The following is an 11,238-nucleotide window of genomic DNA, read 5'->3' as shown; positions in this document are numbered from 1 at the left end:
AAAAATATATGCAATGTTTGGTTTTCTTCCTGAATGCTATCATTGTTTATATTTACTGCAGGAGGAAACGGTAAAAACTGTGTTTTATAAGGAAAACCTCTCAAAACCCAAAAAAAAAAAAAACACCCTTTCCTATTGGTTGAAAAAAAAGTACCATGTGGACCAATCAAAAAATAATATGGCAACATGGCATTTAGTTGTTTAGGAAGGGAGGAGGTTTTAGGAGTGACGGCAGTGTTTTGAGATGTGAGAAATTTGCCACGTTTAGCACAAATCCTGTGTAGTTAGTGTGTAGTGTAGTCAATAGTTTTGTTGTGTGTGTCAGAACAATGAGGCGACTGCTGAATGTTACAGGTGTTACAGGAGTGATACATCTCCTGTTGTCAGCCCAGATAGCAAGGAGACATTGAAATAATGTTTAGTCAATATCAGGTGATTCTATTGAATCAGCGTTTAAATCTGACGTTGACCTAACATCACTCTTGCACCCTTTTTTAATATTGAAACAACGTCAGGTTTTGATACTGAATCAATGTTGAATGCTGACATTGATTGGACGTCAAATTTTCAAACACTGTTAATGTTGAAACAATGTCAGATTCTGATATTGAATCACTGTGTATCATTGTGAATCATTGTGTATGATCCACAAATAGGAAACCCATTATATGCTGGACATAGTCTTACAATTTGTCATGTTCATAATAATATCCCAATAATATGAAGCATCTGGCATTAAATAATAAAAAAAAAAGACAAGACATCTCTGTATCACTAACAAAGTAATTTATTATATTAAAAAACGTTTCTTTGTTACATGTATTGGTTACAGGTCACTTGTTTTTTTTTATTTACTCGGGGATCGAGCTGGATATCGGGCATCCTGCACCAACCATGTGATCTGGAGCGTAGCGGAGACATTTCTGCACTGCTTGGGCGAAAACTCAGAAACAGCGTTTACCCCCACCTGCTGAGTCAGGCCATCTAGGACACAAACAAACAAAAAAAGAAGAAAGGAGAAAAAAAAGGCCAAATTAGAGCTTAAATATGAATAACCTCTTGTCAATTGTCTTCAGCAGGGAGAAATTATGGGATTAATATGAAAGTCACAAGGCAGAAATCAGCAAACTGCTGCCTCACTTTGATTCTCAAAGAGACTAATTTTCTAGAGATAAAATGAATAAACCAAACTATTTGCAGGTATCAGGCTGTTGTTCTCCTTTATCTCATAGTGGACAGAAATTATTTTTTGGAGTGGCACAAATAATTTTTGTGGCATCAAATTTGAAGCAGAACAGCTGATTGTTCTGTAAATAGTTTGAAATGTTTATTTAAAAAAGCTAAGGCGTTTAAAAAAACGCCTTAGCTGCATTTTCAGGTAAATAGCTGCAAAAAACTTTGTTTTTTGCATAACTCAGTTACTTTTTTTGAAGAAGTAACTATATAATTAATTGCCCAACATTGGGCATTATATACTGTATTTTGCAGACAAAGAGTTACAGGACTCTCTCCCAGACCACAGACTCATACTCATAATACAAGTCAGAGCTTTACTAAAAAAAAACAGAAGAAGAAGAAGAAGAAAGTTTTGTTTTCAAAATTGGAGTTAAAGTTATTTTTTACTTCCAATAGTGTTAACACACTACACAGGTCATGAACAAGATTTTTTAAAATTTTCATTGTAAGTGGGCTAAAACAGTTAATTAAAAGTAGTCTAACATAAATGCTGTAATTTGATTATTTTAATAAACCATGTAACTTGGATGGATTCGATGCTGGCGTGACCACCGTGCACACGTCTGCTGTTGCTCACAGTGGTCCAAGGGAGTTTGTGCGTTCACTCAGACACATGAAAAATAAGAGGGAACATTGCTTATGTATAACTTGCATATTATAAGCTGTACATGTTAACCTCCTATCATGTGGCCAATCTGAAAGTAAGCATCAGCTCCTCACCTATTCAATTTTGAAAGGAGAGGTCCACAAGTGTTAGAGGGAAAGTATTAGTCATTAATGAAACACAAACGATGGATGTATCCTTTGGGTCAGTTCAGCTGTATTGTATTTATATAACACCAAATCACAGCAGTCACCTCAAGGCACAATATATAGAGAAAAAATAGAGAAAACCCCAACAATCAGACAGTCCCAATGAGGAAGCACTTGGCAACAGCTGGAAAAAAACTCCCTTTAAACAGGAAGAGACCTCTGGGCAGGCTCAGGGAGGTGGCTGATGGCCATTTGTTTTGCAAGTTCTGGTTACAAAACAAAGTTAGAATGTATAGAAGTCCATAAAAGGACTTCAATGCTCTTTATTTATTACCTTGTAAACATTTTCCTGGTAAAGTCTCTCTGTAAAGTTTCAATGGTTTCTCTTGGGTGGAGGCATGGGCAGATTATCTGTGCTGTCGACCAAAGGCGGGGCTGCCCTTTCCTGGGCTTGCTTTCACACATTTGCGAATCACTGCCTTCATCAGTGCTGTGTATTTGAAGACCGTTAATGGTAGTGCAACTCTGCAAGATCACTGCGTTCACTATGGAAATCAGTCGGCCTAATTTAAACTCTGACTTTTGCAAGTTCCAATCTTCCTGGTTACGTTGATGATATTCTGATTTTTTGTCCCATGTGACCATATCAGGCAAGTATTGCAGAGTCTCCTACAGAAAAAGTTGATTGTGAAACCTGAAATATGTGAAGTCCAAGCTGAGTGACCTTTGTTCCTTAGCCGTATCTTAGAAAGTGGACAAGTGAACACAGGCCAGAGAAAGTGAAATCCATAACAGACTGGCCCATCCCAGAAACAACAATAGTTTCTTGGTTTGGCATATTTCTATCATCGAATCTTTAGAAATTACAGTTAGATTGCTTTGCTTCTAATCCAACTCACCTCGTCTTCCAGGCCCGTTATACAGTCATCAGAAGCAAACAATTGTAAATGAGCTAGGTTTGCTATTTTTCAGTCACTTCAGCATCATCATTACTTACTGCCCAGGCTCCCACAAACCAGCTCTGTTGAACGTGTCTATGTCATCTTTTTTTAGCAGACTCCGACCCGGATGAACCGGAACCCATCCTGCCGCATTCCTACGTCATCAAGCCATTACCTGGGAGACTGAAAATCAGATCCACCAAGCTCTACAATGGATCCTGGCTCCCCTAACTGATTGTATGTCTCATTTTCCATGTTTCCATGTTCCATGCTAGAAATAAGAGCACCTGATCACCGGCTAGTCAATTGTAAGCATCCTCAAGAGCTAGAAGTAGCTCTTTGTGGTGGCTTCCCTTCCTAGGACCCATTTAATATGAGTGGAATATACTTGTAACACTCACACACACACACACACACACACACACACACACACACACACTAACCTCCTCCTCAGCAAAAAGGAGAACCCCAGCCCAACAATATTCTCCAGGTCAGAAAGTCTGTCTGAGATATTCGCTTAAAATTCTTGTCTAAGAAGCTAGCTCCCAAGTGCTTTGGACCCTTTGAGGTGGAGAGAAGTATCAATCCATCTGCTGTATGTCTGAAGATACCTGCTTCTATGAAGAGCCATCCCACCTTTCATGTTTCTCAGTTGAAGCCAAAGTTGTCCAGTCCTCTTGGAGCCCAAGGCCCACAGCTGAGTTGGTACAGGAACAGCATTCGGGTTCTGTGATTCTCTGCAATTCAATGGCAATATTAACAGTCACTTTGTAACTTTGCATTTGTACCCTCCTAGGACCTGGCGTCCACATATGTGGACATCACATTTGGGTTATTTAGACCAAAATACTAAATTTTGCTCTATAAGGGCCTGATATCCACTTACGAGGACATTATACTGCTACTGTTCTATCAACATTTTAAACGAATATCCTCATATGTGGCTTTTATTTTTCTTAAAAACACAAATAAGGTAAAAAATAATAATAATCAGGTAATTCCTTGTATTTACATTCATCGGGCCGCAATCAGCCCAAATATCAAAGAGAAATTAAAAATGCATGCTGTGGAAGAGTTCGGGTCTTAGGAGGTTATAGTATTATAACCAGAATACACTCAAAGGGCAGCCAAGTTAAGCCCGATGTTGCAAAGAGAGGATGATACATTTATAAATTAGACACCAGTTACATGCAAACCTTTGCCAATCTATCTGAGAGTGATTGCAGTCAGTCCGAGTTGGATCTTGATGTTAAAACCCAGCAGTCACTTCAACTACTTGCAAATGGATGCCATCCCAGTTTTACTCTAGTGTGAATGAGCTATTATGTAGCTTGTGATGTCAGGTTAAAAAGTCCAAGATGACAATGTTCAAAATACTGAAACACCACTGGGTAATGTTGTGACTTCAGAGCTATTGTTACTTTGTAGTAGAATTAAATACTTCTCGACATTAATACAAATATTTGTCAGAAATTGCACAATAAGCTTACCTGTTATATTACTTTTTTCTTTAAAATAAGGACAAACCTATTTGCTGGAAGAAAAGCCCTCTCTCTGTCCCAGAGGTTGTTGTCTTGAACCATTAATTGCTGGTGCAGCATGGGACTGTGGGAGCTGTTGCTCATTTCCCTTTGTTGGAATGCCTGGTTCATTAAATTGACTGAGCAGGATGGTTTTGAGGAGAAAAAGATGATAGTTTCTCAGGGTAATAACAGGCCTCAGGATAAGCTATGTTTAAAAGGCTACCGCAATGGCTACCCAGCGCTCCCATGACCCTAGCTGCTGGGGACGGCACTGGCCAGACACAATTAGTGGTCACAGATACCTAGGTGCTTGTGTGTTTGTATGTGTGGGTGGGTGGATGCTTGCATGCTTGGATGGATGGGCGTGTATGAAAATGTGTGTGCACATATACTGTGTGTGTGTGTGTGTTTATTTGTAAGCCCATAAAACCCACATTCCAGATTCAGTATCAGTGTCAGTGGGTGTGTTCACCCTGTCTGTCTGTTGATGATGGCTGTGCTTACTGTCAACGTGTCCCTGAAAAACAACTGGCTAGTCTGTGGGTCAGTGGGAATCCATCTGCCACCTAAAGCTAAAACACAAGGAGATGTGTGAACAATTTAATGCATTACATTTTCTTTGCTACGCGCCTTACTTCAAGGAATATACAGTCCAGAGGAAAACAGGGCTCTTTCCTTATGATTGTACACCAGTACCCCAAAGAATATTTGTCCACTGGACTAGTTTTCGGACACTGTCTGACTGTGTGTGGGTCTTTAAGAGCTTATTCTCTGGTTCATTTCTCTCAGATTAACAAAAGAAGAACATTTCACTTTATCGCAGTGGAACAAAAGCAGATATGGAGCCAAGTGTGCGTAGTGAATGCGGGGTTGATCTAACCAATTTGGCCTCGTGGGAGATGGGAAAACTGTGTTTGTGCATAGATGAGTTAGTCTATTTATTTATTTTTTACAAGTTAACTTAAACTAAAGAATCAGGATTTAAAAAACAGAAACATATGGAAGTTTGTCTCGTAGTTTGTCCACTCTGCTCGCCGAGGGTTATTTAAGAAGTTATACTTACTACATGTTGAGTTCAAGTTAAACATGAACAGAGAAAGCATGAGTTCTTACATTTTTGATTATTGAGTGTCAATGTAATCATAATCATCATTTGTCCTTTTCTTTCACAGGAACAGAGAGGTGGAGGGACAAACATATTTATACGATTATGATTAAGCAGTCAGAAAGCTGCATTGCATTCCTAACTGACACACATTAGGCAGAACCATTGCTGCAGGAATCACAGGCTGTAGTGACGGCCCTTGTTTCAAACCAAATTAAATAGTAACATTTTTAGTGTGTTTAGCTTGTTTTGTTTAAACTGTAGTTTCTTTTGTAAATGCTTTCTATGCTTAACAATTTACCCTCCCAGCTGCAAATCATTTTTAGTTTAACTGATAGATGTCCTAAAATATCCACAGACTTCAGGACTTGACTGGATTTGCATTTGTGTGGGTTTTTTTCTTGTTTTTACAAAATGTGATGTTCACTTCAGTTGCTCAGCGAACCGTGTCGAGGCTCACGAAAGCCTCTGGTTAGCTTCACTGTACCTGCTCGGGACCGACAGGCTTTCCGAGACTTCGTACACACAAACAGCCCAGCCCGACCGCTCGCTCCCTCTCACACACACAAACAGTTCTGTATGGCAGTTCTATTGGGGCTCTTCACATTGTCCAGACGGCCCAGTGTCAGGCAGTGAAATGAATGGCTGTTTATATTAGAAGGCTGGTTTAATGAATTAGACCCACAGCTCCTCTGTGTCAGCACCAGGAACACAGAGACCAGACCCTCTCCCTTCCTTACCCCTTATACACGGCAGGGGGCGGGGACACCCTGATTGCATCCTGTGGGACGGGTGACTCAGGGCGCCCGACGGCGCCCCTCTAAGGGCTCCCTGCTTATTTACAAAAGGCATCTGGCAGAAGCTGTGCATGGACCCTTCTCTTGTTCCACATCCCCCTTTTTGTTAAGCTCACCTATCACATCTCCCCCATAGTAGCTGAGATGGGCAGAGGCTTGCATGTTTATATACACGTGTGGGAGGGTGAACCAAGTGGAGAGGATTACTGAGCAGCTCGCACATGTTTGAACAAATATGTATACAACATGAGGTTTGCCACCCAGCCGTACATATATACAGGCCTCCAATGAGACCCACCTCTGTTTCTACTCACTCTGCCGAAAAAAGAGAGAAAGGTGGATGTCACCCCACATCCTCATCAGCCCACTGAGGAGAGGAGTTCCTGACTCTGTGCCTCGGGATAGACAAAGACTAACAGATGGAGAGGAGAGGAAGAAAAGAACACAGGAGAGGAGGCAGGAGGCAAGTGAAAAGGAGAGGAGGAAGAGACTATAAGAAGGGAGCTGGATGGGAAATGGGGAGATGAGGAAAGGGGGAAAAGGGAAATGACCAGAGAATACAAGGGCCAAGGGTGTGAGGGAAGGAAACTAGGAACAAATGTGAAAGGAAAGCAAATCAGGAAAAGAAAAGAAAGGGCTATGAATGAAAAATGGAAAAAGACAACTGAGGAGAGGAGGAAAAAAGTAAAGGAAGCAAAAAAAAAGGAACAGCAGAAAATAAAAGAGTTGACAATAAAAGAAAAAATAATAACAAAAGACAACAAAGGGAAACAAGTAAAAGAGGAGTATGAACAAGGACACCCGAGGAGATAAGAAAGCAAGAGGGGGGAAAAAACTTTTAGAAAACAAATGATGGGCAAAGAAAAGAGGAGAAACTCAGAGACAGGAAGGTAGGATGAGAAAGAACAAAAACAGAGAGCAGGATAGATGCAGACAGAGGGAACAAATGAAGGAAAGGAAAAATGCAGTGCAAATTTGTAGAAAAAACACACAAGGATCAAACACAATCACAACATGGAGTCAGAGACACACATTTTATAATCAGCAAAGCTTTTTCTCCCCACACACTCCAGCCTGCACAGTAGTAACATGCTTACTGGTCATACACATGAGCTCTGAAATGATTCCACCTCTTCTTGGCTTAAAAAAAACAGTAATTATTTTTTTGGGAGGGGGGGTCTCATCTCCTCTCATTTTCTTTTGTGTTCACCCTCGTCTGGTCCCTCTCTCCTTCTCATCCCCGTCTTTAAATTGCCCAGCATCCTGCAGAGCTGAGGAGCCTCTCAAATTGCCTTTGTCCATTTGCTTACGACAAGACCCAGGGACGTGTGTGTGTGTGTGTGTGTGTAGGTTTGCATGTATGTATGTGTGAAGGGAGTCTGTAGCAGCGGGGTGGTGGGTTGAGATTACTGTAATCATGGGGTGCTACCTGTTCATTAAACACACAGTGGGAACTCTGCTTACAGCGTTTAGGAACCAATTAAAGCAGAACAAGCTATTAACATTAGCAGCATTAGCCAGAGGAGTGTATGCATGTGTGTGAGTGAGAAAGAGGAAGAAAAAAAGAGTCACTACAATTCAGTATGCAAGTGTTTCAATCACTTGTAAAGGACTATGTGACTAACAGTGACTGATGAGCCCGAAAACGTGCAATCAAGAGAGAAAATAAATGAAAAGAGTAGAGGAGGAGGGATGATTCAGGAGGATAATGGGAAGTGGTAAATTCAAACTTTAGCAAGTTGTGAATGGCCGTGATTATAATACAATATCTGTGAAGATGGTGTGTGATTGCTCAGGTAGGGGAGGAGGAACTTGTCCTCCTTGAGAAAGGGAGGGTATAGAGAGGTGCGACATGGACTCTGGTGAGCGTAATTATCCGTATCTCCAAGCTCCTCTCCAGCTGGCACAATGGAGAGTGATTTGATAGAGACGAAATGCCTTGATGGGGCCTCGATCTTCATCTCCTCAGTTCATGAAACTCATTTCTGGGATTCATCCAATTAGAGACAGTTTCTGTCTGTGACTTTGGAACTTGGGCAAAAGCAAAGGATTCATTTGTAATGCTTATCAGGCTGCAGTCAAGAGCATCGGGGATGATATTAAAAGTAAGTATTTGGCTGACAAAGTTGTAACAGTGTTTACTTCTGTTGTGCGCTTTGTTTGGCTTTTAGGTCGTAATGATGCTTATGACTTCTTACAGGGTTATTTTGTATTTGGTATGTCTCTTCCTCATTCAGTTTACTTCCTGTTTTATTTTAGAAGTTAGCTCCTCGTGTGGCTTTCTGTGTTTTTACTTCCTTTCTTTGTTCTTTTTCTGAACTCTTTAGTGTCCCCTGAGTACAGGGGCCTGTACTCAGCAGTGACACTGAGGCTATTTTCACCTTGATAAGTCAAACCAGGGGTTCCCAGCCTGGCTGTACGTGAGCTCACATGATAAGGGAGGGGCTGTCAGCATCTGACCAATCACAAACATGAACAGGTTAATGAGAGCAAGAGAACATAAAACTGTTATGTTTAAATAATATAAAGAGGTTAAAAAAAATAGTAGTCTGAAAGCAACAACTATGTTAGGTACACCTGTTCAACTGCTTGTTGATGCATATATCTAATCAGCCACATGGCAGGAACTTAATGGTCCAAACAGCTCGCTGAACTTCAAACCGATCAGATCAGAACAGTGAATAAACCTTATGTGATTTGAATATGTCACTGTTGTTGGTGCCAAAGGGGTTTGTGTGAGTATTTCCTGGAATTTTCCCACACAGCCATCTCTGAAGTTTACAGAGAAAGTTCAGAAAAAGAGAAAATATTCAGTGAGCAGCAGGTCTCTGGGCAAAAATACCTTACGGATGCTAGAGGGCTGAGAAGAGTGGTTCGACGATGATAGGAAGAAAACAGTAACTCAAATAACCATTTATTACAACCAAAGTATGCGGACGAGCATCCCTGAACTCAAAACATATCAAATCTTGAAGCAGATGAGCTACATCAGCAGAAGACCACATCGACTCCTGTTAGATAACGAGTTGAACTTTAGGCTACATTAGTGCGGAGAATATCTTTTTGACACATTTTGATCCCTTAGTACCATCTGAGTGTTGTTGCCGTTTGTCCATTTATGAATCTTCTTCCTGCTTCCTGATGCTTTATCAATAAAATTGACTCAGTAGCTCCTAAAAATAAAGTAAGCATTCTCTGTGGATTGACCTCTCCCAATCCTTTTCCTCATTGTTTAGCTTCTCTTTGTATTGTGTTGTGTCACGGGTCATTTGGATGCTTTTTTCATGCATTCATTATTCTGTTTTCCTCCCTATCACCTGCTAGGGTCTGACTTTGTTTTGGTTCTGGTTTTGTATGAAAAACAACACGGCGGTGACAACCCAGAATGCATAGCAATTCCTGAGCTGACATATGTTTATGTACATACAAGTCGGCCAGTTTGACTGGTGCAACTTTGTTTTTTTTTTTAAATGAAAAGGAGCAGTTGGTAGCATTGAGTTTAGTTAGCAAGAAAAATTCAGAGAATACCGTGATCCCCAGATGGCTGCCCCTCCCTGAGCCTGACTTTGCTGAAGATTTCTTCCTGTTAAAAGGGAGTTCTTTCTTCTCACTGTCACCAAGTGCTGCTTAAATGGGGATGTTTGATTGTTGGGGTTTCTCTGTATTATTGCTGGATCTTTACCTTAGAATGATAAAGTGCCTTGAAGTGACTGCTGTTGTGATCTATCACAGTATAAATAAAATACAATTGAACTGAGCTGACAGAAATGTCATTTTTAGTTAGCAAAAATAATAGCCTAAATTATATTATAACCTATTCTGTCAGTGCGCTGCTATTTGCACTTTCATAACTCTGACAGTCCATCCATAGACTCAAAGTGGGTCCAGAAGTCTCGTCGTCCTACATTTCAGTAAAAGCTGCAGTTGTTAAAGATTTATTAGTTCCAAGTCCAACAGGAACAGATCAGTCAGATTCCAGAGCAATGCACACCTGCACTCAAGTATCAATGCAAACAATGACAGTGCCCACTGTAACATTTTTGTACTACTAAACAAATTGCACCCAAGCAGTCGCTTAAAATGGCCAGGCCATTGATTATGCATGACATTAAGCCATAAAACATTTTAAAGGTCTACCTAAAAATCATGCATACAGTTGCCACATACCAGGACCAAAGGTTTTACAATTTTTTACATTTTGGCAAGGGGACTGAGTTGGTTTTGGAGCCAGCAATTTGAATAGCTTACCAGTATTTAGGCCAAAGCTATGTGTTGAGTCATGCTACGTCACATGGGCTAAAAATAAATGAATAAATGATAAACCTGACACGGGATAAAGGTTACACAAAAAATAAACAATTAAAAAATACACTACACTAAAAATTGAAACCAGAGCTCGTGTTTAGATCAGGCAGATTGAAATTGATCTGAGGAAAGAAAGAAAAAACACTCAAAACTAATAAATTCAAGTTGTTGTTTTTTCATCTAATTTCTCTCATCTTAACTTTTCCATCAAAGCTTTACTCTGTCATATCTCCTGGGTGCCATATTTAATACCCATCTAACAATGGACCAGATAATGTCTCAAGTATAATTGTTCACCAGGAGAGGTAGAAACATGCAGTGCCATTGTCTGTCTTCCTTTTGTAGTTAGTTAAAAGGTGGATAAATAAGATGCAATTTAGAGACTTTTAAGACATAATTTTTTTCCTCTTGCCTTAATCACTGTGAAATTACCTCTGGGTGAGGGCTGTCATTAAAATAGAAGAGGCACTTGCTTCTTGGATGCTCGAGGCAAGCATGAAGCGCTAATAGCATAGTGCCTCGATGGCACTGACGATTTTAACGGGCTCTGTATTATCCTGCTGTGCCTATAGCCGTGG

The 11,238-nt window shown here is 40.4% G+C and overlaps 1 long non-coding RNA gene across 1 annotated transcript; it reads right to left on the bottom strand.

Annotated features, from left to right (window-relative positions):
- Positions 1-811: 811 nt before the first annotated feature.
- LOC146650786 (uncharacterized) lies at positions 812-10,403 on the bottom strand. Its single transcript, XR_014907994.1, has 3 exons — positions 4,421-10,403; positions 3,567-3,667; positions 812-984 (listed from the first exon to the last, which is right to left on the bottom strand). It is a non-coding gene; the product is annotated as an uncharacterized LOC146650786 (long non-coding RNA).
- Positions 10,404-11,238: the final 835 nt, after the last annotated feature.

Source organism: Rhamphochromis longiceps, linkage group LG16 (assembly GCF_057381845.1).
Source record: "Rhamphochromis longiceps isolate RC_006_pf linkage group LG16, R_longiceps_female_GT1.1, whole genome shotgun sequence".
NCBI classification, from domain to species: Eukaryota; Metazoa; Chordata; class Actinopteri; order Cichliformes; family Cichlidae; genus Rhamphochromis; species Rhamphochromis longiceps.
This window is presented reverse-complemented; position numbering and strand designations above follow the sequence as displayed.